This window comes from Plectropomus leopardus, chromosome 23 (assembly GCF_026936395.1).
Source record: "Plectropomus leopardus strain MGB_pleo_1.0 chromosome 23, ASM2693639v1, whole genome shotgun sequence".
NCBI classification, from domain to species: domain Eukaryota; kingdom Metazoa; phylum Chordata; class Actinopteri; order Perciformes; family Serranidae; genus Plectropomus; species Plectropomus leopardus.
The window spans coordinates 98,765-124,672 of NC_142198.1; the positions used below are offsets into that span (position 1 = coordinate 98,765).

The 25,908-nt window shown below is 38.8% G+C and overlaps 1 protein-coding gene and 1 pseudogene across 3 annotated transcripts in view; one reads left to right on the top strand and one right to left on the bottom strand.

The window, feature by feature from the left end:
• Positions 1–25,908, top strand: part of sorcs2 (sortilin-related VPS10 domain containing receptor 2) — a 671,324-nt gene that overhangs the window by 33,908 nt on the left and 611,508 nt on the right. The gene's annotated exons all lie outside the window — the stretch shown is intronic.
• LOC148185571 (uncharacterized) lies at positions 2,075–8,135 on the bottom strand (annotated as a pseudogene).

Sequence of the window (25,908 nt, forward strand, 5' to 3'; positions counted from 1 at the left end):
GCTTGTGTAACACAACTAGTTTTGTTGTTAGTTTATGTTTTGATGCTTGATACAGCGCTAATGATGCGAGCGCAGGCGCCGCCAGGCAGGCTAAAGGCTGATTGGTTGACCATTACACACACGCCGCGTGTGACACGCGACACACCGGTGTGCTGCTCCTGCTGCTCCTCGTGGGGGTGAGCGGGGCGAACATAACGTGGAGAGACTGCCTGGTTGATCTCATGTTTTCGGGGCGGCAGCCGCTGCACCATTTGCAAGCAAGGGGGTGCTTTTTTTTTATTGTGTGTGTGTTTTGGGCTCGCCTGCATTTTTTTTCTCATCATTGCTCTTCGCAAAGTGCCACCCGGTGCCAGTGCCCCGCTCGCCCCCCCCTTTGACCGCCACTGCATGTCACGCTGTGTGAGTAACACTTGCAGAGGCAGAGTGTATTCTTGTATGAAAATCTGCAAAGGCTCACTGTTCTTACTCATCCAGGTGTGTCATCTAAGTTGAAAAAACCAAGCTCCTCCTTGAAAACTTCTTAAAATTATCATGCATTTTATTCATTTATATGCAACGTTCTACTCGTGCTATGGACCTGATGGAAAACATCCTGGAAAAAGAATATCTTTGCCGTGGTTTTCTTATCTTTTAGACATTGTAGATCTTTATAGTATGCACTTTTTCGGTCTTATTTAGTCTGGAAATATATACATAGTTGCTCTCACCACTTTTTCAACCTTTTGAGTGGTGATTTGGAATAGCTCAAAGCCATATGTAATCCATGGTGCTTTATTGAACCATGGTCTGGACTGTGCTGAAAATAGCTGTTGTTTGTGTGACATTTTGTGTGAAGAAGAGACAAAGTAAAGATCAGATGGGAGACTGTGCCAAATGTTTCTCAATGCCTTGGAAACTTAACACTGTCTGTGACATTCACTGTTTGTGGTGGAGTTAAACTACTGTTTTGTATGTAATGAATAGAACTGAACACACATGGGAATCAACTGGAGGTGTGGAGCAGGTTGCTATATGCAATACAATTGTATGTTATATAGTTTTACATATAAATTATTTTTTAATTTTGCAGTCTTATAATTTTGAATGTAAGGTGAATTAACTTACAACAGGGCTGAGTGATCAGGGGAATGCAACAGGTGTGCAGACAGTCATCAAGCTTATCAACTGCAAAAATATAGCCACAGCCCAGCCATTCTTGGTCTTCTTCCATTATCCTCCAATCAGAACTTTCCAGGGTTTAAGGTAAAGACACATATAGTGTGGAAAGGCTGTCAGTTTCTCCCACAAACAACAGATGAACTGTGCTTCAATTTCAAATCCGGTTTGCTTCAGTTTTATTGTAGTTGAAGCTATACTTAGGACTGTAGAAAAACTAAGGTTGTGAGTACGTAGTAGATGTCGGCGTGACAGTGGCGGTGCCTTGCTCAAGAGATCTCAGGATTGCTTAGGACTGGCTCCCATGCTGGACTTCCCAGCACGGGGGTCAATAATTGCCCTCAGACAAATTTTAAATGGCCCTTGGGGTGATTTTAAAAATTGTGAAAGTGCAAAATTAAATATTTTGCAAGTGAATATTAAGTACAGGACTGCAGACAGAAATTTTGTTGGCCAAGGGGTCTCCTGACGCAGCAGATAGGTACCAGCTGGCCAGAAGGACTGCTGAGGCGATCACCAAAGCAAAAAACTTGGGTGTGGGAGGAGCTCAGGGAGGCTATGGATAAGGACTTTTGGTCAGCCTCTACGAAGTTCTGGCAAACCTTGAGACGTCTCTGGAGGGGGATGCAGGGCTTGACTCGAGCTATGCTTAGCAGGGAAGGAGAACTGTTGACCCGGACTTGAGATATTACTGAGAGGTAGAAGGAACACTTTGAGGAACTCCTACAAGGCACCTTCAATCCCCTGTGATAAACTTCACTTGAGAAACTGGCTCTTTGTAGAAGGTGAAAGGGCTCCCTCTAATAGCCTGCCTAGTGCGAGGGACCTTGAGGGCCATAGGTAATTACAGCTAACCCACAAAAATGCTTGAAGACATTTTTCAGGTTTGATTGATGTGATTTCATGATGCTGAAGGGGATCCCTCCAAGTGCTCAGATGCTAAAATAATCTTGCTTATAAGCTATGTAATGTGAAGTTTTGTAAAATGACCGGTTTGTTCAACTGTTGGCGGGGGGGCATAGTGCTCCCTGTGCCTGTCATGTGAAAACACCTGAAGGGAAAAAAACTGTTGGCCAATGTAGGTGGAATCATTTCCTGTGGTTTCCTTTTGTCTGCTGGGTACTCCTTCCTCCACTTCACAAATTTACAACTCTCAGGAGTGTCATCACTCCTCTCCTCTAACCTCACATTTGAGCAGAAAAGGACATGTTCACACCCATGTGGAGTTATGATCATGCATAGCACCCTAAAGAAAAGGAATCCTTTCCCTTTTCGCATGTGATATCATTGTAGAGGCAACAGTTTCTGCCAATGTGCAGGACATCATTGCTTTCTTACCAACACATTCTATCTGTTTGAGCACGGAAGCATTTTGATTCCTCCTGCTTTATCCTGACAGTGATTGTTGTGGACAAAGACTTGCCGCAATTGCGTGAATCCAACCTTGAGATGTTTGTGTAGAGTCTTGTCCTCAGTGTGTGTAAACATATGTGAATTACATTGTATCCCGCCCTGCATGTAAATGGAGAAACTGTTTAGTTTTTTAGTGTGTTCGCTTGAGGGTAGGAGCTGGAACCAGTCAACTGTGACAATTGAAGAAATTGAGAAAGAGAGAGAGAGAAGAAGACATGTACAAAGTGGAAGTATCTTACATGAATAATACACCCTGTATTTCAAAAGAGGCAACACTACCTGCAGTCCTGCTGATGCTTTAACAATATGAATATGCTAATAGGAATAAAACCATGCACTTGTAGCTCCTGCTTGGATGTTCAATGTATCATGTGCAAAAGAATATAATGTGTGAACGGTGAGACCGTGTCAGACCTCAGCAAATGAGGAATCTGTCACCCCAGTCAGCTGAGACAGATAGAAAAGCTGTCTCAGCACAAACACAGAGAGGAATACAGGAGGGAATTATTGGCGGGAGGTCTTTTACCGAATGCCATTTAGCCTCACTATCTAACGCTCTCAAACTCAAATTCAAATTCAAATGGGCTTTATTGGCATAAATGTTTGCTACATTGTTGCTAAAGCAAAATAACTGATTATTAAATTATGACATACATTACAAAAATATATTTTAGACAAATATTATATACATTCTATTTTAGTTACATAGAAACATTTACTGTGGAGCTTGTTTCTCTTTGTTTATGACAATATTTCACATATTTTGCAGTTAAAACTGCACAGACTTTTCTCACCACATGTATAAGGCAGTTTCTGAAGATGTGGTAAATGGATAAACCCAGGATATATTTTGTTCATTTTTTCAAAGAAATGTTCTCTTTAATCATTGTATTTGTCACAGTATAGTAGGAAGTTAGATTCAGTCTCGACCTCTCTTTGATGACAGATTGAATACAGCCTGGCCTCCCTGAGTCTGCAGTATCTCCAGAAGTTGGTGATATTAAATTGCGTGCCCTTTTAGATTTCATCAAACGTGGTAACTCATTCTTCACCATAAAACAGGAAGCTGTGTTTAAGGGTCTAAGGATACTTAAAAGCTCACAAAACTTGGCACACACATCAAGGCGTTTTTGCCTTTAATTGACAGGACAGCACAAGTGTGAAATGGGGTGAGAGAGAGGCAGTGACATGCAGCAAAGTGCCAAGGCCGAAATAGAACCTGAGGCCACTGCGGCAAGGACAAAGCCTCTATATATGGGGTGCCTGCTCTATCCACTGAGCCTCCAGGTGCCCCATCTAAAATGTGATATTTGATATAATTACCTTGCTTTGATGTGCCAAATTGGCTCTGTTGCGCATCCTAGAAAATTTCAACAAAGCAGCCCCTGCAGCATGTTTTACCTAGACTTTGGAGGCATGTGTAACACCTCAAGACCAACAAAAAAAAGCCTCTTGGAGCCATGCTCTTTTGAATATGAACTCATTTACGACCTTACTACTATATTTAGTATGTTAAGTAAAAGCCCTATAGATATTTTTCTGTTAGAGATAGAAACATGAAATTTTCTGTGTTAAGTGTCAAAATCAAAATTTTCAATATCTGAAATTTATCATGCCTTAATTGATAGACAAAGTTGAAAGATGAAAAAAAAAAATACAAAAATAACTTTAGCACTATTTTTTTTATGCTTAATATTATACATACACTGGTACAAATAACAAATTATTTAAATTTAAGTTGCTCTGAGTCCAGTGGTACCAAATATGTAATATAGGTCCTTATAGTTTTTGAGATACAGCCATTTCTGTAACATACTATTTTTAGTCGTTAGTATAGTTAGTATAGTACATAGGGTTAGTAATTTTATCACTTTTCCTATAAACCCTAGTGGAACACAAGGTTCACATGACAGCATGTTCAAAACATTCATGCACTTAATAACCAGATAGACTGAAGTAAGAACAAATTATAAAATAGATTTTCCAATGTGTTGTTAGGGAGAAATTATGAGAAACATGGTCCGATGACCATGGATTCCCATGTATCCTTATGGGGTTTACGACCCCATAAGAATACGTAGGAACTACTGACCTTTGTTTGATTACACATTCAAAACAATAGGTTAGGAGTATCGGATCTCAATAATTTTTCATTCTCAGATTGTCCAGACTCTTACAATACAGATTTTATTTTTTTTTTTAAAAAAGATAATTCATTAATAATGATTCAGTGTGACATTGTGCACGGCATAGAGGCATTTTCTATGGGGTTTTAAGTGGGAATAAAATTTCTCTTTAGACTCACAGTCTTCCAATCCTAGACACACACACAAAGAATCAAAACCCAAAGTCATATGCTTGTTGAAAAACATCTTTGGTCTTTGAAATGCAGCTGCAGGTGCAACTGCACTCTAAAGAAAATTACACTGGCTCAACTTAAAAAAATTGTTGTAACAATTTGCATTTATCTTTTTAAGAAATTCCAACAAAGCCATTATTGAGTATTTGCAATGAGACTGTTATAGCTGCACTAACACAATTAGTTTAGTACAACCAACATGATTTATTTTGTCCTCTACAAGCTTAATTATGTTGAACCAACTCAATTTTCATATCAAAGATTTAATGTTAATAAATGGTCAAATTACTCTATTTAAGTTGCTATAACTCCTTTATTTTACTTTGTTTCTACTCAGAAAAGTCCATGCAAATTGTTACCTCAATTTTATTGAGTATAAGTAACTTATTTCACTTGAGTAAGAAAAAATTAGACATGGCAATTCCAGTTTTACTGTCAAAATGTATTTATTGAAACCAACTTCAATATCAATAACATTTTTTATTGCCATCAACCAGCAATATCAGGTGAAAGACATGGTTGCATATGGGCTACAGCCCAGCCTAAATATCCTGTTTCGGTGCAAAATATGTCAGCACTTGAAGAACAGAAACCATCTGATCAACATTCACTCAGTTCACCTTGTGAAAAATATACTTACAGTATAATGTACTTAAGTACTACTTGAGTATACTTGAAGCTGGTTTGTGCATTATGTATTAAATGTACTGAACTTGTACAGAATAAAGTGTATACAGTAAAACTTTACAAGTGTACAGATGCAATGTATAAAACATATGCGACATTTCCTGCTGAATTAGTGGACAGCCTAATTCTTCACATTTTTAGCACAACAGTTTACTTAAGACTTTACCTGAGACATTAACTTTTACTTCAAGTAAACTTTAAACTTCAAGTGTACTTCAGGTGTAAACGTGTACTTCAAGTACTTTAAATATTCTGAAAAACCTAAACTGAAGTGCATACAGCAAAAGTAGTGTATACAGCAAAAACTTTACAAAAGTACACGATGTATAAACATAAATGCAACATTTCCAGCTCAATAAGTGGACTGTCTTCACATTTTTTAGTGCAGCAGTTTACTTTTCAGAGACATTACCTTCGGACTTGCTTTCAGACCATCCAGCTCAAGGAACACCTTTTGAAACACTTCAAAAGTGTTTTTCAGTTCCTTCGGGTAGCTGAGATTGAGTGAGTAGATCAGCCCCATTAGCAAGGCACAGGCTCTGGGTACGTCTACGTCTTCCAGGACTTCTGTTCCCTCGATCACAATCCGTGCGCTGGCTGGATCAGATGTGGCACCTCTGGTTACAATGATCCCCAAAACTTCGGTGGTGAGATCTCCATCAACCTAGCATAAATAGGTCAGAATCAATGTCAGAATTAAATACACGAGTAACAATCAAAAACAAGACTAACACAAAGTATAGTTTTTCTGTGTCGGATTTACCTACCAACTGCTCTTTAAAGAGATTCTCCTCCTTTTCTCCGAGGTACACCACCAGTCCACGGATCGCAACCTCTCTCCTCACTTCCACAGAATCATCCTGTGAATAAAACAAAAAATGTTAAACTACTTCTCCATGAGGAAGGATGTCTAACCAGGGTGCACACACATTTTTACTGATGATTTTTCAAAACTAAAACAACAAAAAAGGAGGACAATGACATGTGAAAGAGGGAGAGGGTGAGAAAAGCACGAGGAGAAGAGGATGAGGAAGAAGAGAAGAGGAGGAGGGGAGGAAATGGAGGGGACCAGGAGCAGACAAGGAGAGAGGAGGAAGTGAAGATGAGGAGAAGGGGAGGAGGAAGAAGAAGAGGAGGAGGGGAGGAAATGGAGGGGACCAGGAACAGACAAGGACGGAGGAGGAAGTGAAGATGAGGAGGAGGGGGAGGAGAAAAGAAGGAGGAATAGAGGAGAATAGGAGCAGGAGGACAAAGAGAGGAGGATGGGGACAAGGAGAGGAAACTGAAGAAAGGATTAGGGAACACTGCAAAAACTCAAAATCTTACCAAGAATATTTGTCATTTCTAGTCAAAATGTCTCACTACACTTAAAGACATTACCTGAAAATGAAGTTGTTTATGACTTGTTTCCAAGTGAAATTTCACTTTTTTCAAGCAAAATCTGCCAGTGAAATAAGATTTATTTTCTTGTTACAAACCCTTGTTCCAGTGGCAGATTTTTTTTATACTTATTTCAAGTGAAAAATTTGCTTGAAATGGGTGAAATTTAACTTGGAAACAAGTCATAAACAGCTTACTTTTAGGTAATGTCTTCATTTTAAGAGCAATGAGACATTTTGACAAGAAATATGACAAATGTTCTTTGTAAGATTTTGAGTTTTGGTTGTGAAGCATGAGGAGAAAAGGAGGAGGAAGAGAGAAGAGGAGGAAAAGGAAGAGAAGAAGAGCGGGACAAAGAGGAACAAAAGGAGGATGGAGGAGAGGATGAGGAGTGGAAGGAACAGGAGAAGAGGAGGAAAAGGAGACAAGCAGGAGGAGCAGTGGAGAGAAAGAGAGAAACGGGAAGAGGAGGGGAGGAAGTGTGTGGGGGGGGTTCTATTTGATATGAACCACATTATGTACATTCATACCTCTTGCAGCATCTTCATTATGCGCTGAATAGCCACTCTTGCAGCCCCTCCTCTTGACGACACAAAAGACATTATCCTCGGGGTGTACTCGTCCAGTTTTGCCATAAATGTTGTCTCCAAGTTAACTGTAGTGATTCTTCTGAATTCTTTGTTTATCTGTATAAAAATAAAAAGGCACAAATAAAAAAAGCGCAATTTGTTAATGTAGTGAAATTGATTTCAATATAGCACATAATGTAAACCATAGCATGAAAAAATATTTACCTGGGCGGCACTGAAAAGAGCAGGCCATCGGTCTTTTAAGTCACTGACTGGTGGTGCTTCATTGACAACTTGCTGTCTGTGAAATGAGAATGTTTTTGCCATTTTTTCACTGATGATCTGACGGTTGTTCCTCTTCTTTACTTCACTAAGGAGATCCACTCTCTCATGTTCCAAACTTTTTTCTGTTTCTCCTTGTGGGTGAGGAGGAAGAAAGTTCACCTCTGCCTTTCTTGGCTTTTTGATATTCTTTGCTGGTGCTTTCTCATGTCCACGCTTCTTTCTTTTTGAGTGTTCACCTCAAGTTCAGGACATCCAAGCCTTTTCAATTTAGATCTATAGTTGCCCATTTTATATTTTAGTCTTTGTTGCCATCCATAGCTTCCATTATACGATCCTGGCTCTTTTAGGCAAGGATGCTTGCGAATCAGTGCCTCAGCAACATCAGCTCTATGCGCGTTTGTTGGGTAGGCAACATACTGAAACATGCTCTCTGCCAGTTTCTCAAGGATGTCTGGAAGAATTGTGGTAAAGTTGAGCTGAATTCCATCTTTCTTGAAAGCTTCATTTCCTGCGGCAAGCACAAGCTCTGTGTCGTAGGCAAAGCGAGGTATTGGGAATTCAGTCGGCCAACGCTGTGAACGCTCATGTTCAGAGGATGGAAGTATCACTGTATCCTGTGATCCAGAAGAGCCAGCGCTGGTAGAAGAACAGATGGAAATCTCTGAGGAATTAACTGAGGCAGCATCTGGGCTTGTGATGGAGGTCTCTGATGCACTTTCAGCAGGATACTCCACATCAGTGAAGGTCACAGTAAATGTGGGAGGTTCAACAATGTGAACCACCTTAACAGTCCTTGTCCTTGATGTCTCTTGTTGAGGAAAGGGAAAAATATTCCTCTCCAAAATCTGCATCCTTATAATGCAAAGTGAAGTTACCATCAAGCTTGAATGTCTCTCTCACAATAGACTCAAGTTCTTCCACAGTTTCAGGGATTCCATGAGGCAAGTCCAGTTTGCGTATGTCATGGTCCTGAAGAATGATCCGAAGTTTGGCTTGAGACATTGGAGCATCTGTATGTGAACACACATCACTTAAAGAATTGTTCCATTTCAATGAAAAATCTGTCATATACTCACACTTATGCTGGTGGCAGGTCGAGCAACTTTTTTTGAAGCCATAAAATCTTTCTGGAGATTCAGAGGAACAACTTGGAGCCTTCTTCCACAAAAAAAGATCTGAATCGTGACAACCAAAAAATTTTAAATTTCACAAAATAAAAACAAAAATTCATTCAAACTGCTCATGTGCTTTCATATACATCTCCTCAAGCCTCTACATGCAGAGTTGACTTGAAAAGACGTTATTTACACCGTGATTTTATACTAAAGCCTCATTGTACATCCTAGCTCACAGCTTACTTGATTGGTGTGTGAGGACTGTGCACACGTGCGCAGCTCTGAGGTGTGCAGCAACAGTGTAGATTTTGGCCAAAAAAAAAAAGTAAATTACATCTTTTCAACTCTGCATGGACGCTTCAGAATACTTTGATTAAGGCAAACAAGCAGTTTGAGGGCATTTTTATGTTTCTATTTTGAGTAATTTAACATTTTTTTGGTAATCACAATTTCATTCTTTAGGTTGTCACAATTGGATGAATGCTGTAATCTGTTTTCCTCTGAATCCCTATGAGTATTTCATGGATTAAAAAAATTCACCTGAACTTCCATCAGCATGAGGGCGAGGAAATAATGAACGATTCCCTTAAATTTAAGTTATAGAATCCATGCAGACACATCTCGTAAACACTCAGTATCAGAGGAGAGTACTAACATTGAAATTTATTTGATACAAGCATTGGATTTGGTCTTTATCAAATTTGCAACATTAACCAGCATACAGGAAGGTACTATGCTGCTCATTACTTCAAGAAATTAGCTTTTCCATTAGACTGACATTTTCTCACTTATTTTTGTCCAAAATTAAACTTCTACAAATCCTGCCCATTATATATCTGTTTACAGACATTTTTTCCCTGGCAAATGACAAGAGTAGGATGACAGCAATTTTTAAGTTTCTTAATGAATTTCACTGAAGCACAATGTAATCAAAGTAAAATTACAGAGATTAGGAAATTCCCGTGGATTAAAATGATGTGATAAATTCACAAAAAAGCCACAACTATGACATTTCACCTTCTCTAAATATATGGAGCTCATAGTTCCAACTACTCATTACTTTTTTTGGCATCTGCATGGTAGTCTTATCAGGTCTTGTGGGTAAAGTCAAACAAATGACAAGGTGTACTGTAATTACCACTTTGCCATTTATGGTATGTAAATGTTGCACTTCAGTGTCACCATACGCTTCCCTGCAACAGTGTATGCTGCCATTGGGAAGACGTCAGACAACTCACTTGGCTCAATCACTTTAACACTTCTTGTATTTTCAAGCTCATAGCTTCCAAGATGTTCAATATACCATGCATTTAAACATTTCACAATGAAGCCGACCTTCCCATTAACAACAGCTATCTGAATTGGTATGCTATCATTCACTGATGTTTCACTGCAAGAGACAGCAATATGTTTTGGAAGCTGTGAGTATGCCTTACTACACGCTTGAAAAAGCTGTGTTTAGCTTCAAAGCGCATAGTCCACAGAGACACAAGAGGACCAAAAGCCTTTATCAGCTGTGGGTAATGCTCCAAAAAATGATGCTTCGGAATAAGTTTGTCCTGAGGAAAAGCCTTCAGGAATCTGTGCCGATGCTCAGAAATCTTGCTGTCAAGGAAACAAATAGTTGAGTCTGTATGAACAGGAGAAAGGACAAGTTCTACTATGTCCTTAAGATTCAGAAGGACCTGCCATGTCGGTTCATTCTCTGGAATTCTTTCTCCAACTATGAGGGGTAGGAGGCGAAGCAAAGCCCAATTTTCATGGGCATTCCCACCCACAGTTTTTCTTGCAGCAAATGTCGCTGGAACTGGTTGTGGTGCATCTGTTTTATCTGCCCATCGGTATGGGAACTCTTTAATTAGTTTATTTAATTCATCAAGCGTGAAATATTTCCCTTTGATTAAGGCATTTAGGCACAGTGCTAATTCTAAAGGTACAATATCTTCAAAGAGGTCATGTAACAAATCAGGTGGGTAGCCAGATAAAACATCAAAATGTTTTAGTTTTTCAGTGAGTCGGCACTGTCTCTTTACCCCACAGCAATGAGATTGACCATTATCTCCTTGTGCTGTCTGGATATGCTCTCTGTGTTCTTGTGTGGTTCTGGGATAAAATGCTCCAGTTCTAACTTCACTTACTTGGAACTGGGATCTTTCTCCAAGACAGAACCTGCAGACATGTGTACTTGAGAAGCTCTCCACAAATCCTCCAATGGAGTGGGCGCCGAGGTTATCTGCAATAACACAATACACAGTACCTATGACTTGTTTGCCTAATGAAGGAATGTACAGTCCTTCTTCTTCTAGGCTGGCAAGATCTTTTAGCAGTGGCTCTAACACAGCACTATAGCCAAACTTTTTTATGTCATCATCCTTGCAGAGAATGGCAAGGTAGATTGATGTCAGCGAGGATCTGAGCAGAGGTGGCACATTAGCTAAGACCCAATATACAGCAGTTATTTTGTGCTTTTTTCTTGATGTGCCAAGTGGATTACATACTTCAAAATCATCCACATACAGAATGAGAGAAATGGCAGGGTTGTTTTCTGATAGCAGTGTATTGTTTTTAAAGTGTGTGCCATCATGAAATGACTTGTATTGAGTTTCAGAACTGCTGTTTACTTCACAACTGTGTGTGAGGAAATCCTGCATCTCTTTTTTCTTCAAAACCTCATGTAAGGACTTCAAAATGGGTACTGCTCCCTGGCACTGAGCAAATATTCTATGGGTTCCACCACGAAAAAATGCTCCTTGAAATACTCTTTTCTTTTGTAGGAGGTGGAAAGAGGACCATTACTCCCAAGAGCTAATGTAGTTGGGTTGCACTCACATAGGTCTGTCACCATCTCTGAGATAATCAAATCATCAACCTCACAATTATGCTTCTGTAAACGTGACTGTATAATCCCTTTTAAAATAGGTCCTGAAGCTGATGAAGAAATAATGTGCAGTTCTTCCACTAACTCATTAATACACCTTTGCGGTACATTAAATATGCTTTCCATTTTCAGCAGCAGGTGGGCTACTTTTTTCTCTATCAAGTCAGGCAATTCTCTCATTTCCTCATCTTTAGGCTCTTCACTCACTGCACTCTCAGTATCCTCATCAACACCAGGATCATCCCCTGCATTTAAGGGATTGACATGCCTCTGCAAAAGTTCAGACTTTAAGTCATCCAGTGAGTGTGGATTGTGTTTCCGACTCCTATGAGCGGCAATCGTTCCATAAATGTTAGTTTTGAAAGGACAATTTTCAAAAACACAAGACACAGTTTCCTGTTTTTTTAAATGGCGGCCAATGTGCTCAAAATATTCTTTTTCTGTGGAGATGGTGTTTAAAGAGCAACATGGACATTTAAAAGACAGTACTTCTGTGTGTATCACTGTCTCACGGGTCGAATGGCTTCTTGACAAATGGGTTCGCAGGCTGCCCCATGTTTTAAATGAGCACTAACACTCCCAATAAAGACAAGCATGGCCATGTCTAAGTCTGTAATGCTTTAATAGGTCAGTCTTCCTTGGTGTTTCAAATTTGCAAATTTTACAGGTCCAATTCATTTTAAAAATGAAAGTTGTTTATTTGAACTTAGATTTTAGGTAGCAGTAGTCTTGTAGTAATAACTTGCTGTACATATGATGTTTTAATGTTGCTTTCCGAACCGTTGTTGGGAAATGTTGCTTTCCTAACTGGATGTTGTGACCAATTCTCCTGTTTCTGAAAAACAAGAAGAAAAAACACAGTTAGAATCATGTCATACCAGAAATGGTTATGTGATCAAAATAAATAGCTTATTACTAACCTACAGAAAAAAATTAAAGAGATCATTGCCAAATCATCGGTTTCTCTGGTTTTATTTGCAGAAAATATTAACCGTTCAATAAAAAAAGATTAATATTCTTTGCCATATTCAAGGTTTGAAAACACGGCCCTTAATTTTATTTTCAGGGGCTGTAACTTATTTAATGTGGTGTTGGCTCTCAGTGTACATTTGCAGAGTGCATGTGGGGAATATTATTTTCTTTTAATTAACCAATTTTTAACATAAAAACAATTTTTAAAGTACAGCAGTCATATAATTTAAAAAATTAACTGATTAATTGTATTACTACTGTGATTGCAGTGGAAATGCTTTTGCACGGGGTTAGATTAATCATATGCTTTATCTTTGACAATGCTAGTTTAAACATCAACATACAGCCATTTAAATCTGAAATATATGACCTACATTTGTTCTAGGTTTAATGTTTAAGTTGTTATGCATGTCAAACGACCCACATACAGCATGTTGCTGACCTAACTATCAATTTAGCTCAATTTTAATTTGCAGATAAATATTAATGTAATTCGGCTGAGACTGTAACGTTAAAGCCAAATATTAAAAAGACTAAGTTACATAAGCTAAATCCATATAGAGCCTAATGTGCCGCACAAACCATGTTTCCACTGCAAGATCGTCTTTAACATCAGCGGTTAACATCTAACAAGAGAGCTTTTCAGATTAAAGAACGAATGGCCTTGTTGTTTACACATACTTCCGGGTAGAAAACCAGCATGAGAACAATACTGTCTGACAAGTTTCCTATATTTATCTCATTTTTCACATCACTATATCACCGTTTAGAATAATCGGATGTTGGTTATATCGATAAAACCAATTACTGAACAAACATTACTATTTCAGTGTGCACGTTTTTGTAATTAGTCATGGTTATGGTAAATTGGCAGGGTTAACCATTACCTGTGTCACTTTAATAGCTCAGTGACTCAATAAACTATATATTATTACTATATAACTATAAATATTTTTTCCAGTGGATAGCTTAGCTACGACAAGGTTGAGCCAACTGAAGTAGTTTAATTTCGTGTCTAACAACAGGAGGGTTTTAACAGCTGACGTCCTGATATTAGCTTTGCTACTGCCATTAGCTTTGCCTGCTAGGCCAGCTGAGCCACTGATGCTTTCTTAACACTGTGATCCCCCAAAACTGAATAAATACCACGCATAACACCACAAAACTACTTTGCTCGTGCACACAGAAATAGTAATGTTTCTTCAATCATTTCAAATTTGTCTAAACAGTGATAGTAATGTGGAAAACATGATTATGTGCTGGTTTTCTACCCAGAAGGAGTTGTAAACAACAAGACGCATTAACGGCTAACGGCTAAAAAAAACGGCTAACGGCTGGCGCTTGGCACATTTATCATTATTAGCGTTAGCGGCTAACATATTCCTCACCATGCCATACATGTGTCTGCAAACACGAGGGCTGAAGATTCATGCCCGCAGCAGTTCTGAGACCGCAAGTTTAAGCACCTTATAGCCAACTCCAATGCGCTTCTAACGTTAAAAGTTACTTTGAAGACATAACTAGCTAGGCGTTAACGGCTAACGGCTAAAAACAAAAAAACGGTTAATGGCTGCCGCTTCTCTGTTCATTTATCATTATTAGCGTTAGCGGCTAACGGCTAGCACCTTTCCACAACATATTCCTCACAATGCCATACATGTGTCTGCAAACATGAGGGCTGAAGATTCATGCCCGCAGCAGTTCTGAGACCGCAAGTTTAGGCACTTTATAGCCAACTCCAATGCGCTTCTAACGTTAAAAGTTACTTTGAAGACATAACTAGCTAGGCGTTAACGGCTAACGGCTAAAAACAAAAAAACGGTTAATGGCTGGCGCTTCTCTGTTCATTTATCATTATTAGCGTTAGCGGCTAACGGCTAGCACCTTTCCACAACATATTCCTCACAATGCCATACATGTGTCTGCAAACATGAGGGCTGAAGATTCATGCCCGCAGCAGTTCTGAGACCGCAAGTTTAGGCACTTTATAGCTGACTCCAATGCACTTCTAACTTTAAAAGTTAAGTTACTTTGAAGACATTAGCTAACTAGCTAGCTAAAAGCTGAGGACAAAGCACGCGGCGGACATTTCAATTTTAGTGTTGTGTAACTGGACTGAGCGCTGATAGTTATTTGCTGTTGCACATAAAATTAAGAAAATAAAAAAAATATATATTTACTCACCAAGTAAAGTGAATCCAACCCTGACCTTCAGTCCTCGCGGTCTCTCCCTGGCTGTTGCTGGCGCAGTCTGGCAGCATAAAATGGCCACTGGTCAGGTTCTCTGCTTTAATACATCCACACGTGATAGGAAGCTGCACTAACTTAATATTATAATACAATATTAAGTTTCATTAACTTAATACTTTTCCTTGTTAAGAGAAGGCAGAAATGCTTATGCAAAATCTATATATTTCTGAGTTAAGACAACTTTCTTCATTTATAATTTTGATCAACTTATTGAAACAAGTTATCAACTTAATAAAACAATGGACATGTAACAAATTGTATTTTTTATGCTGAAAAAGCTCATGTTTTTAAGTCATACTAACTAACCTCCAGAATCCTTTCTTAGAGTGTGTTAACATGTGTTAATCAGCTTAAAAACTGAATCTTTTTTTAAAATTTGTCTGATCTACAGTATCTAACAGCACCTCTCTACATGTGCCTCTCATCAACACTGACAGAGGCCAGCAGAACTGGAACAAATTGGATATGTTTGCTGCACCTGCACCTGCATTTCAAAGACCAAAGATGTTTGTCAAAAAGTGTCTGACTTGGGTGTGTTTGTGTGTGTTTGTGTGTGTGTGTGTGTGTGTGTGTGTGTGAAAGAGAGAGTTAGTGAGTGATATTAAGTACGTGTGAAAGACTGTGAGTCTAAACATATTTTATTCCCATTAAAAACCCTATTTAAAATCCCATAGAAATACATTGTAAAATGCCTCTGTACTGTGCACAGTGTCAAATTGGAGCAAGAAAAATCAATTAATTATGATTTTTCTTTTAAAATCTGTATTATAAGAGTCTGGACAATGTGTGTATGAAAAATTATTAAGATCTGATACTCCTAACCTCTTGTTTTGGGTTTTGTTTTCATGGAAAATCAAAAAACAAGAAAACCCTTGTGACTAAATACTAAAAAAAAAAAAAAATATGTAAGGAAAAACAGGTGCTGTAGCCTCATACTCTACTGATTTGAAAATTTCCAACTGATATGTTCTTTTTTGAAATTCCACTACAGACATTAATGGGATAATTATAAGAGGGAAATGACAAGTTCTGCTCTGCATGCATTACTGGTGGTGTGTCTATGAACTCCAAGTATATTTTCATATAAATCTGCATGCAGGGCTTCTAGTGGGTGTTTTTCCCATTTTGGGAGTTTGTGGCTGATAAGTGGACCCCAGACTTAACTGTCATATAATATTATTGGGTCTGTTACTGTATTTAGGATTTTAAGATATTAATGGGGATATCAAAAGGAATTTTTCTTTTGATGGCGCAGAAAGCACTACTTCCCTTCTCTTCTAGCTCATTCACAGCCATTCTAAAGTTTGTGGAACTGATGTTCAAAACCTAAATATGTATATTGTTTTGTATGTTTAATTTTGTTATTTCCTGATGTGAATTTGTTTTTCAGAGAGTTGGATCGCTTTTGAAAGATTCATATTTTAATCTTTTTCATATAGAGGATGTCAATGCTTTGATCTTTTGTTTCCAATTTTAGTTTAATTTAATTTGCAGTGAAGATATGTGAATGATTATGCAAATTGATAAATTTGCATAATCATTCACATATCTTCACTTCTGATGATTTTGACCGATTTTTACGTTATCTATTCAACGCCTATCTCTTCTGGTTGCGAGAAGTGTTAATCAGAGTGCGTATCTCCCTCCAGCATCTCTAACACCCAGCCCTCTTTTGTTGGAGAATAGTGTCTGTGGAAGTTGGAAGCTGATAATCACTTGCCAGTTTTGTTTGCAGACAAGGTAAAGTATAACCATAAACTTATTGTTTAACAGCTGTATTTAAGTTTGCACTAGTTCACAGTCATTCATGATTGTCATTTGGAGTAGTTTGCGTATTTTCGTTCTTTACAAATCAATCTCTCAATCAATCCCTAAACACTAGCTAACATTAGCCAGCCAGTACACACCATGTCTTTGTATGGCTGTTAGATGGATAACAGTAGTACTCTTTTTCCTTTCTGTTGACACTGATAATTTCTTTCAATCCAACATGGATTTTGCTGCAGTCAACCTCCACTAACATCACCTGTGTATCAGATGATTTGTCATGTTCGTGAACTACAAAAGTACTTAAGTGTTATATAGAAACAGAGAAATTATGATGGGAGTTCACAAATATAGCTTTGGATAAATAACATTAGGTTTTAAGCCAAGGATAGCCAATAAGTGCCATGATTTCCTTGAACCAAGTCAGACTGATACGTGCATGTGAATATTAAATGACTATTGGCCTTTGGATTATCCGGATTTCAAGATAAAATGCCAAGAAAAAGCTTTGATTAGGGATGTGCTGTTTGGAAATGTAGGATAGCCTGCTATCGATAGTTTACTAACTTAGTGGGACATAAACCAGGAGATTTAAGATTTGTAATAACCAGATGTCATTGGAAAACATTATTAAAAAAATTGTATGTCCACTACAGCTCACAAAAATGCACGTAAGTCCGTCCGAAGTATTAACTGGGTCACTGATGACTCTGTAAACATACAGTTTCATTTCAGGTCTTAAATGTGTCCAATTACAGTGTTCTGGGTTTATGTTTTAAATCAGTTTATGAGAAAAACAGTTCTTTCATGCTCCTAAAGAAACAAATTTGGGAGATATGTGTTTTTCATTGGACAGCGATGATATGCACAGTGGCACCAATAGCTCACCTGGAGCAGGTGCCTTATGTGCAGAGGTTGTGTCCTTTGCTGCAGCGGCCCCAGGTTTGATTTCAGCCTGTGGTCCTATGATGCAGGTCTGTCTCTCTCACTCTACAAGCGTGTCAAATAAAGGCAAGAGAAAAAATAAAACAAACAAATAAACAAAAAAAAACATCCCATGGTGTCTATCACCTGAGGGATGTGTACTGGGGTGTTATGAGGTTTTTTTGATTCTCCAGATGCTGCCAATTCATACAGACTCTCCATTGGCATTTGGCTTTCGGAGGCTTAATAATGAAGCTAATGACTGTCACTGGTGTTTGATTAAACCTCTGCCCTGACAGCCCAGGGGCTCAGGTGTACTGGCTGTAATTAACACATAGTAATTAATTTACTTAAGGATTGGAAGAGGATAAGGGTGCCCCTGAGGTTGCATAAAGCACTTGTTACAAGAGATTGAATGAGCTATGTTGCAGTGCTCTACTATGAATCTTCAATGTCCAAGCAGCTGAATCCTTTCAAATCTTTTTTTTTTTTTGAAATTATCTTTTTATTCAGAAAGGCAGACATCCATCACATACACCATTTCATGCATACATTAACTCAGTTTGTCAAAGATACAGTGATGTTGTATACACTGCCCTTCTGGAGCTTTCTCCCACGGACCCAAACCATTCTAGGCGGGAGTAATAACACAAAAACAAGAAAACCGGGGAGCGCACCCCTACATGTAGTCAATACTCACTCTGTTCACAAAAAAAAAAATAAATAAATAAAAGAGGATGGGTTCACACAAAGCATAAGTATAATCAGATAAAATCAGCTCTGATTGCTTTTACATACTCAGTCCATTTGGTCCAGATCTTATAAAAATTTTCATTCTCAACCTTGAGGGAAAAAGAAATCTTCTCCATAACATAAATCTCATAAACAATTTCAATCCATTCGTCGATGGTGGGAGATTCCACTTTTAACCATTTCCTAGTGACACATTTCTTACTGGCTGCCAACAGTATGGTCAGCAGTTTTTTGTCTTTTATGTTCCATGTTCAAACGTTATATTTCCCAAGAACATAGTTTCACATTTTAATGGGATGTTCACATTAAATATATTTTTAATATGTTTGTGGATCTCTTCCCAGTAGGATTTTATTACTTGACAGTCCCAAAAAATATGGAAGTGGTTGGCTCCATTAGACCCACAGAGTCTCCAACAAGCATCTCCGCTACCCTGATGACGTTTCTGACTGGGTGTGATTAAAAATCTTGTTATACTTTGCCAACAGAACTCCCGCCAAGTGTTTGACCCGGTTGAGATCCATTGTAATTGACATATTTTCTCCCAGCTCTCCTGTGTAATAATTATACTTATTTCCGCTTCCCATTTCCTCTTTATGTATTCTGTATTCTCTGGTTTGGACAATTGTATGGCATTATATAATTTGGAGATAATTTTGTTGCAAGATCTGGACTTAATTAATGATAAGAATACCTCCATGAACCCTGGTTCATCTTTTCTTAACGCCTCTTTAATATTTTTGTTATAATAATGTCTCACCTGCAGGTACCTATAAAAATCATCTCTCCCTAGACCATGATCTTTCTGTAGGGCCTCAAAACTCTGAAATGCCCCCTTGTGGACAAATGAATAATAGGTAGTTAAACCTTTTGTGATCCATGTCTTAAATCTGCCATCGGTTTTATTTGGCGTAAAGTCCGAGTCATAGGCACACCACCTCATAATCTTAGATGTGTCTTTTAATCTGCAAATTTTGACTATTTCCTGCCAGGACTTCAGGAAGGTGCTTGTTATAGAGTCCTCTGGGATCTCCTGTTCCTCTTGTAATTTATTGTCACTCAATAAAGCTGTTATTGGAATTCCCTTTACCATCGTTCCTTCAATTTCCTTCCATGCTGCAGTGTATGTAGGTGAGCATAGGCAGACTAAAGGCCTCAACTGAGCTGCATGGTAGTAATCCTGTAGGCAGGGAAGCCCCATTCCCCCTTTTTCTTTTCTTAATTGCAATGTTTTAAATTTGATTCTGGCCCTTTTCCCTTGCCACAGATACCTCGCTATTAATCTGTCCCACTCTAGGAACTGTTTAAATGGTATTTTAACTGGTAAACATTGAAAAGGGTACAACATTCGTGGAAGAATATTCATCTTGATTGAATCTATCCGGGAACTTAAACTTAAAAAGGGAATAATGTTCCATCTTTGTATGTCAGTTTTTATCTTTGAGTTTAGTGGGCCATAATTTATGTTATACAGTTTCGTGAAGTCCCTAGGTAATGAGACACCCAAATAATTAATGGATTCAGCATCCCATTTCCAATTGTACATGATCTTAATTGAAGGTGGAGGGTCATAATTAAATGTTAATGCTTGGGTTTTATTAATATTAATTTTATAACCAGAAACAAAACCAAATTTCTCGAACAATTTCATCAGATTTGGGAGTGTCTGAGTAGGTTGTGTTATACTTATCAATAAATCATCGACGAATAGGGCCAGTTTTTGTTCCCCAGATGGCATTGTTACCCCCTTTATATCATTCCTCTGCCTGATGAGTTGACTCATAGGTTCTATAAACAAGGCGAAGAGGAGCGGTGACGCACAACACCCCTGTCTCGTTCCTCTTTCTAAAGTAAATGAATCAATTAAGTTTCCATTGATTTTGATTCTAGCTGTTGGTTTGTTATATAGTGCTGCAAACGTGTCAATTATAGTTGTATGGAAGCCAAATTTCGAAAGTACTTTATATAAGAAAGACCACCTCACTGAGTCAAATGCTTTCTCAGCGTCCAAACTTAATATCAGTGTCTCCAGTTTTTGATGTGTGACTTGTCTCATAACGTGCAGTGTTTTCCTGATGTTATCTTGGGTCTGTCTTTGTCTGACAAAGCCAGTCTGGTCCTTGTGTATTAATATTGGTAATAATAATTCAATTCGTTTGGATAATATGGAGGTGAATAGTTTATAGTCATTATTTAGAAGACTTACAGGACGATAATTTCCACACTCCAATTTATCTTTCCCCTCCTTAGGTATGATTGAAATCATTGCCTCCCTCCATGAGGGGGGGATATTTTTGTTCTCCAAAATCCAGTTCAATGTTTTTAGTAATGTTGGAATTAGTTGGTCTTGCATTATTTTGTACCATTCTGTGGAAAAACCATCTGTCCCTGGAGACTTGCCCACTTTCATTCTCCTAATTGCTGTTTGAATTTCTTCCTTTGTTATTTTAGATATTAATTTTCCATTTTGTTCATCAGTGATATTTGGAAGATTCACCTGGGCCAGAAAGGCATCAATCTGGTTGCCGTTGCTTATTCTTTTTTTAATTCTTTAATCTTACATTTGTCGTCATCTTTGTGAGACTTTGCGTGTTCTTTCTGTAGTCTCTTCAGATCCTCTTCTAATTTTTTGAGTTTTTGCTCCTTAATTTTCTTCTCATATGAGGAGATGGCTATTATTTTGCCCCTCAACACTGCTTTTAATGCATCCCAGAGAATGGGTGGGGTCACATCTTCATTATCATTGTTTTCCAAATACAATTTAATTAAAATCCTTTCAAATCTTAACCTGGCTTGCAGTGTATTAAATCCTCTTTGTGAACCATCTGAGGAGTCACTGCTGTAACTTCGAATTTACAGAAATGCATTTTGACTGAAATGTTTTTCTTAAGTTGTTCTGTCAGCTGTTCTGTCTGAAATATTCTCTATCCCTTATCTGTATATTAAATGCTGTAAGAATCTGTGGGGATAACATCTTGAACTGTCATTTTGCGCAGTCTCAAGACACAGCATACAATGCAACTGGTTTCAAGCATTTTGTTAAATCTGGTGACATCATCACGCCTCATTGCAGTCACTTGGAGCATGAAATTATCTCGCCCCCATTGTCAGTAAAAAAACAAGCAGCTCTTTCAATTTAAGTCTAAATGACTTACTTACACAGCATTGTTTGCGGTGATGCTGCGTGTTGTCTTGCCTAAAAATACCATGAAGAGCAGCAGGATGTCATGTTGATTGGGGTAGACTCTGGTTCTATCTATCTTCTGACCGTCATGACAACCTCTGTCTGAGGTAATAGCTGAAGGTCAAAAGTATCTCCAATTAAGTGGCTTATTTTCCCCTACTTTGTCATTGATTATTTTGCCATCACAATTCAAAGCACTTTACTGTATAAGACTGGGCAGTGGATGAACTGACTTAAAAGACCTATGTGTGTTCGAGGTAAGCATTGTTGGGTTAGCCAGGCAGACATACAGTGAACATTCCAACGAGTAGAAGCTTTATGAAAAAATATTAAACTTCCAAACTCTATCCACAGAGTACTATTAACATCTAAGATCTCTGTGATGGCTTTCTGCAGTCATACAGGCTCAGTCTACAGTCTGTTTCTCTTGTACTCATCATCTCCCTAGCTGTCTCTTCCTCCACCCTTTCATCTTCTTCTCCCTCGATCTGTTTTGCTTCTCCTTATTCTCTGCCTCCACAGTGGTTGTCGTTCTTTTCTAGCTCAGTCTGCTGTGAATAGATAAGAGGTGTGTGAAGATTAGCGCTGGGAGTGTTGTCTTAAGCTGGCCAATATTTAAAAGGATATAGAGAGAAACAGTGGGTCCATACTGTTGGCACTTCTTACAGTAATGCTGCCTCAGCTAACACAGGTTTATGTACACCAATGCTGATAACTATGTCAGCCATACTTGCGAACCCTCCCAATTTTTCCAGGACATTCACGTTATTCACTGCCCCCTGCAGGTGTCCTCCTACTGTACATTTCTCCCATGCTGATTCCAATGTTGTTCTTTATGTTTTTCATTCATTCACTGTCCATAACATTACATTTTACAAGATTACATTGAACACATCATGAGAATGTTACAATTCACATTTGTCTAATACTAATTTTTACTGAATTGTAAATCAATGTAACCTTACAATGATTTACAACTAAATAGTTGTGGCCACTGGCTGCTTAGAGGTAACACTAATGAGCTCTCTTCCAGCTGATTTAGACACCAATTTTTTTTTTTTTTTTTTCCATTTTATTTCTCTCCACATACACTCCTCTCAGTGGTGTAGCAGTAGTTTATGAGGTAGATGCATTAGATGGGTTGGTTAAAGAGGAGGAAGAAGGCATATCTTCTATTTATTCAAATGGCTTTTCGGCTGATAGCTGGGTAATGTGTGCTGTTAACAACCAGAAAAAAAATCTTCTAATGTCCACTTGACCCAGGCATCAGGCAAGGTTTAGATTATGACTCACTTGAACGTTTTTCTGGGCTAATTTTGGCACCCCCATCAGGATAGTGCCCTGGGCAGCCACCTATAATGCCTATGGCATGCGCTGCCACTGGTTTCAATGAGCATTTTTTTTTTTTTTTTGCCATATTTTATTCAGGAAAATGCAACAGAATAGTATACAACACAAGAGCATCGAACATAGGCATTCTCCACTTTTTCCCCCATTTTTCTATCCCATAAAATACCAGTGCAGTATAAAAAGTAGAACAGACTTAGAGTTTTAAAAAGAATAATAATAATAATAATAATAATAAATAAATAAATAGAAATAAATAAATAAATGAATAAATAAATATATAAATAAAATAAAAAAAATAAAAAAATAAAAAAGTTAAATGAGCAAATAACAAATATATAAATGACTATAGAGGCCAGGACTTCTGGTACACCACCTATTATGGCTCCCACCTCCATACAGGTGCATGAGATGAAGGCGGGGGACAGGACAGGATGGGACGGGCGGCAAACAGGCAGCAGTTCATCAAATAGTTGGCAAGACAGCAGACAGGATTGGAACATAACATTACTGAGAAAGTTCTCCTGCAGGAAGTCGATCTAAATAGCTAATCAGTGGTTGCCAATGAGAGTAAAATCTATCGGATGACCCTCTCAAAGAAAATTTGATTTTTTCCAGCTTTAGGAAGGACATAACATCACCTATCCAGGATTTAAAAGATGGGGGTAGGGATGATTTTCATTGTAATAAAATTCTCCTGCGTGCGGTTAGTGAGGTGAAGGCGGTTACATTCATTTGGCTTCTTGTCATAGTGTAACTGTCCTCCGGTCTCCCAAAAATAGCTATGTGGGGGGATGGTGGAATCTGGATCTGTAATATTTCTGAGACCGTCTAAAAGAATGATTCCCAAAACCCAACCAGTTTGGGGCACAGCCAAAACATGTGCGTTAAGTCACATGGGGAGAGTGAGCATCTACTACATCTATCCACTACTGTATCTGGGTAAATTTTGGAAAGTTTGGCTTTGCTATAGTGAACCCTGTGTAGCACTTTAAACTGAATTAGGCTAAGCCGAGCGCAAGAGGACGATGAGTTCACAGCTTCTAAAGCCTTCCCCCAGAACTGATCAGAAAGGTTAATCTGCAATTCGCTTTCCCAGTCTGCTTTAATTTTCTCAACCATGAATTCACTAGTTGGCAAAACAAGTTCATATAAATATGAGATATGCCCCTTAGACAGGGTGTCAGCAGATAATATATGATCTAAGCCACTGGGAGGCAGGATTTGAGGAAATGTTGGTGACTGTGTCCTCACAAAGTCCCGCAATTGAAAGTATCTGAAAAAGTCAGACTGGTTTAGCCCATAAGTGGCACGTAATTGATTGAAACTAGCGAAAGACCCATCCACATACAGGTTCTCCAAACATCGTAGGCCCCTTTCAGCAAGAGATGCGAACCTTGGATCAATACTAGCTGGTAAAAAGAGGTGATAATTTCAGATAGGGGTGGACTGTGGGAGAGTGGACCACTTAAAATGCCGCCTTATTTGTGCCCTTATCTTCAAAGTGGCAGTAACAATAGGGTTAGCCGTGTACTGTGAGAAATGGGTGGGTAAGGTGCTACATGCCAGAGCCTGTGGTGAAGAGGAGATACAAGAGGCAGTCTCAAGTTGGCACCAGCTGCTCTGTGGGGAGGTGAACCATAGCAGCAGCCTATGCATGTTTGCAGCCCAATAATAACATTGGAAATTGGGTAAGTCCAGTCCTCCCAATGGTCTACTCCGCTGTAGAAAGGTTCTACAGGCTCTAGGGTTCTTGCCCGCCCATATGAATGTGGAGATAATGGAGTCGACGGTCTTAAAAAATGATCTGGGTAGGAAGACGGGAATGCATTGGAAAACATATAAATACCTTGGTAATACATTCATCTTAATTGTCTGTACCCTCCCCGCCAAAGAGAGGGGCAAGTGGCCCCACTTTTGTAGGTCTGTCTTCATTTTCTCTGTTAGGGCTGTAAAATTCCGTTCTTTTAAGGTGCGAATGGACCGGGTAATAAAAACGCCTAAGTATTTGAACCACGGTGTAGAGAAGTGAAATGGAATAGAAGATGTTGACATTGATAAGGCTGCTTGGTTAATGGGGAAGCATTCACTTTTTTGAGTGTTCAACTTGTACCCAGAGAATGTCTCAAAGGAGTTCAGAATTGACATTATATGTGGTATACTAGATTCTGGGTTGCGCACAAACAGGAGTAGATCGTCTGCATATAATGAAACTTTATGTTCCCTTCCCCACCTCTGGATACCCAGGAATCTTGTTTCGGATTTCAGCGCTATTGAAAGTGGCTCAATGGCAATTGCAAATAAAAGTGGGGAGAGCGGACACCCCTGCCGTGTACCACGGGAGAGCGGGAAAAATTTAGAACGATGAGTATTTGTGCATACAGATGCTTGAGGAGAAGTATAGAGCAAACGAATCCAGGAAACAAAGCTGTCCCCGAAGCCGAACCTTCTCAGTGTGGAGAACAGGTAAGTCCACTCCACCCTGTCGAAGGCCTTCTCGGCATCAAGGGATATGACTATTTCTGAGTCTGAGGGAGAAGACTGAGTGTGGATGACGTTGAGTAGCAGTCGTATATTTGTGAATGAGTGTTGCTGCCTAATAAACCCTGTCTGGTCTTCAGATATGATTGAGGGTACGATAGATTCTAAACGATGGGCAAATACCTTGGCAAGAATTTTAACATCAACTGATAAAAGCGATATTGGACGGTACGATGAACAATTAAGGGGATCTTTGCCTTTCTTAAGGATTAAAGAAATAGAAGCCTGTGCAAGAGTGGGTGGCAAGGCACCCTGCTGGTGCGATTGTTGAAATGTCTAGCAATAGTGGGGCCAATTTCTTTGAAAATTTTTTGTAAAATTCCACTGGA